The sequence below is a fragment of the Barbus barbus genome (genome assembly GCF_936440315.1).
Source record: "Barbus barbus genome assembly, chromosome: 9".
In the NCBI taxonomy this organism is placed as follows: domain Eukaryota; kingdom Metazoa; phylum Chordata; class Actinopteri; order Cypriniformes; family Cyprinidae; genus Barbus; species Barbus barbus.
Genome location: NC_136737.1, coordinates 23,427,360 through 23,432,004, shown reverse-complemented (window position 1 = coordinate 23,432,004; position 4,645 = coordinate 23,427,360). Strand labels below are relative to the sequence as shown.

General features: G+C 35.7%; 1 long non-coding RNA gene across 1 annotated transcript; it reads left to right on the top strand.

Annotated features, from left to right (window-relative positions):
- The first annotated feature begins 989 nt into the window (after positions 1-989).
- LOC306875213 lies at positions 990-2,523 on the top strand. Its single transcript, XR_013784721.1, has 4 exons — positions 990-1,071; positions 1,184-1,525; positions 1,644-1,769; positions 1,881-2,523. It is a non-coding gene; the product is annotated as an uncharacterized lncRNA (long non-coding RNA).
- Positions 2,524-4,645: the final 2,122 nt, after the last annotated feature.

The window sequence follows — 4,645 nt, the reverse complement described above, 5'->3', positions numbered from 1 at the left end:
GTTTTGTTTCACAATCCTCTCCAGGGTGCGGTTATCCTTATTGCTTGTACACTTTTTTTCTACCACATCTTGTCCTTCTCTTCGCCCCTCTATTAATATGCTTGGACACAGAGCTCTGTGAACAGCCAGCCTCTTTAGCAATGACCTTTTGTGTCTTGCCCTCATTGTGCAAGGTGTCAACGGCCGTCTTTTGGACAACTGTCAAGTCAGCAGTCTTCCCCATGATTGTGTAGCCTACAGAACTAGACTGAGAGACCATTTAAAGGCTTTTGCAGGTGTTTTGAGTTAATTAGCTGATTAGAGTGTGGCACCAGGTGTCTTCAATATTGAACATTTTCACAATATTCTAATTTTCTGAGATACTGAATTTGGGACTTTCATTAGTTGTCAGTTATAATCATCAAAATTAAAGGAAATAAACATTTGAAATATATCAGTCTGTGTGTAATGAATTAATCTAATATACACGTTTCACTTTTTGAATGGTATTACTGAAATAAATCAACTTTTTCATGATATTCTAATTTTATGACCAGCACCTGTATATAATATAATAATATATAATAGTCGATATGGGATCTTGAGTGTAGTACCTCCATATGTGGTTTTGACAATAAACATTTTAGACCTATTTTTCCTTGTGTATTTAATGCTGACCACTAGCAAAAGGTGCATAAATACATGGGACTTTTGCTGTAAGTGTCACCATATTTACCCGTGAAGGCTGCGTATTATTAATTAAAAGGTACATATTAGTAACTAAAGTGAAAATATAAGTACTTAAATGTTACATGTACCACCCCAGTGACAGCTTTTCCACTGATCAGAAGTTTCCATTGCACAGAAGTTACTTTAGTTTCTTGTTTGGCTCGTCACTTCACAGAAATATAACTGAAATGCTCTGTAGAGAGCCATGCAGCCAGGAATAGTTATTTTTATACTACTGGCTTTGACTTCCTCTGCTTGTTGTGCCTAAAACACCCCCCCTTAATGGTTTTATCTCAAGGTTTGATCTCAAGAGCAGTGTGAAACAAGACTGCATCATGTTGAAGATCTTACAGCTTCAGCTCTGTGAGTTTATTTCGAAAATCTTTTCATATATTTGTAGTGAATAAATGGATATTTGATGGTCAATATTTTAGTCATTTTAATTGAAACACTCCTATTTTTTTTTTTCTCATAGATCTACTTGCATGGTGTCAAGTTTCAGAGATTTTAACAAATCAGCTAACAGATTTGGGTCAAAATGTGACCATAAACTGTGATCTTGACTTAAAGGAGGTGACATGGTTGCTATTAAATTTACCACATCCTCCAGTTCTGATATTACGCTCCTTTTCAAACCCACCAGCAGCATTTTACTTTAATAATAGATTCAAACAGAAATATTCAGTGCAGCCTAAACATAATCTGATCATATATGATGTCAGTATTGATGAGTTAGGAGTTTATTACTGCACAAACATAGATAGAACTGCACAATTCAGCAACGGCTCCAGACTAGATCAGACCACACGGATCGTTGGTGAGTGATACTTCACCTGTTTCTTCATAAGAATATGTTGCTCATAAAAGCAATTGCTTACACTAATATACATATACACCAGCACTTGTATATACAGGTATTTCTGTTTAATTTACAGTCCCAACTCAACCTACAGAGTGTCAGAATCACACTGTAGTTGTGCAACCTACAGAGGTGACATTGTGGCAGACTGCTACTGTCATATTTGGTCTGATCAGTGTTGTTCTGGTATTTGGGTTCATAGGTAAGTTGGAGTTTAAGTTCTACCTTATTAGCATTAAGTGTGCATTAGTATGACTGTTGATGTATATGTTGTTCTCAAAGTGAGGTTCTGTTTTTTTCTTCACATTCTTAGGCCTATTTAAGTTTTTTTGCTGATCGCAGTAACAAACACCCACAACAACGAAGATACTGACCTACAGCAGCTTCAACTGATAGATCCTGAATAGGGTGACCAGACGTCCCTTTTTCACAAGGTGTGTCCCGGTGTCCAGACAACTGGCAAAAAAAATTAAAAATGTCCCAGTTTCAGCTATAAGGGTCACTGGGTTTAATTTACATGGAACAGAACCCCAACATAAATTTTAGAATATTAATGCCAATTTTCTTGGATTTACTGAATCCGAAATGTTTGCGTAGTTAACTTAACACTCAGCAGATGTCTGTTTACAAACAGTGTATGAGTAGCCATTTTTGAGTAGCCCTTATTTCATGTTGCTTAATAGCATACATTGTAAAAGACTGTATAAACAAGTTTGTAATGCATTTTCAACCTGTTGTGTTCATTGCTATCTTATCATTGCTAAAATAAATTCAGACCTGCTTTTACAGGAAATTACTGTGGAATCTGATCAGCATGACAGCTTCATGAGTTTGAAATTATAATATAAGCACTTGAATATGGATTTGCATTTTACAATATTGCAATATTTTGTGCTCCGTTATTAACTAATTCGTTTGTAATAGTTTGCTTTAAATAAAGTGTTGAGACAAGCTCTGCAATGTTTCACTGGCTTTGCACTTTATGCAAATAAGAAACCACAAAAGTTTCACCTCAAGGCAGGATGTGCGAACAAGATTATCGCCTACTTGATTTTGGTAATTGACTGAGTCACAGCTCTTACATTTACAAAGTGTTTTAAATTGTTTTGTGCATTGAGAGTATTATGCTCTCTGTTTGTATTAATTGGACTATAATTTGTTCTTGCATGCATTTTTAAATGCTCAGATTTCTGTTGTTTATATTGGTCAATTTTGACATAATAACTCTCTTAAAGTCTTCCTTCTCATCTTGACCAACTAATAAAGTAAATTTAAGTATTTAATTGTCAGAGACCAATATAGGCAGTTTCTCAAACAGAAGGCTGCATCCTCCGGAGGTCGCATTTGTAGGCTGCATACGTCATAAAGAAGATCTTTTTTAGAATATTAACAGTTATAAATTTGACCATTATTCTTAGCTAAGTGTAAATTGTTGTAATATGCTTATGACTAGCAAATGTAATGCTCAGTTAACTAAAATAAACCAGGCTTGATGTCGTAAGCAGCCTACAAATGCGACCTTTGGAGGATGCAGCCTTCGGCCTTAATGTGACCTTCTTGAGTCCTTCTTGTGTTTCGTTTCTGTTTTGGCCTCTTTGGTTATTACTGGTGGTGTAGAATGTGGCCATCTAGTGGTATTAATAACATATAGTGTACCAAACTGCCACTGATTGTTATTGTTATTTTAAATAATAGATAAATAATTAAATCTGCAATCTATGCTTTTTTTTTTACATAAGCTTTTGGGGGGCTGGACCGGGAAGGGTCCTCCAGCCAAGATTGAAATGTTGAAATGTTTAATGTAAATTTTCAATATGACCTTGAAACAGTTTGACATTTTTCCTTTAGAACATCCAGTGTGATTAAAAATAAGAACATTTAATTAACGAAAAACACTCCTCGTTTGAAATCAAATGGTTGGAGACTGTGATGTTGTTGCACTTGCAGTGACCCAAGTTCCAGTCTCCGACCTCCATTCCTTTCCCACATTGTGAGTCACACTTGCGGTCTTGGCCACTTGAGAGCATGTGCATACACCAGGAAGTACAGTAAGTGTGCAAGATTTTCCCAGGTCTTCAAAACGTCAAAAGTGAACACACACTTATTCCACACTAACTGGAATACAGCTCCGGAGTGGTATTCAAGGGGAGTACCATGAGACTTTTTGCCAAGATCCCACGAGATGTAGTAAATCATAAAGTGTTTCATATTCCCTTATGAAAATGAATCATGGTTTTGCTGCAAATTAAACCAAAAAACCATGGTTACTAAAGTTAAGCCATGGTAACCACAAATTAACCAAGGTATGGCTACATTAACCATAATTTAACTATGGTATTTGTAGTAAAACTGTGGTTACACAAATGGTAATCAATATGCCAAAAAAAAAAAAAAAACCCATGGTTCCTACACTTTTACTACAATAAAACCATAGAATCCCCTGAATGAGGGAAATATTCTCAACTCCTGAATGAGTCTAGAATGTGTCGATCAAAAACACAGATGAGGAAGACAGAAACAAGTGATCTCACATGTAAGTATATGACAAATAATGTGATCATTAAAACTAAGCTGCATGCATATAAATGAAAACTGTCTAATGTTAGGAGTGAAATGTCGAACCATTTCACTCCTGAAACTGAAATGTTGATGTAACAACGTGTTTATATCTACGTGTGAGTTGTTTACTTGTTTTTTAAGATTAGTCTTCCCATTAACGCCATAATATTGTTCATTCATACTGATTCGTGAACTCACACAAAACACAAGAGGTGGGATTTATCACATGAACCAATCGCAGCCAAATGTAAATAGTCATATCCAATCATATAGCAATGGAGGCATTGCCTCCTCTCACGTGACTTTCCCCCATTCATTCCTAATTACCCCCCTCTAAACCCACAGCATGCTATGGGGTCTCTATTAAAAGTCAATTTACCTGTGGGTGTCGCTGTTGGACAGTGTTACTTTATAAAACGAGTAGCTTTTATACTTTTAGTTTCATATTTAGTAATATTTGCATTGTTTTATTTTTGTAATATCGATTATTTTCTCATCCAATTTTTTGAGGAGACACTG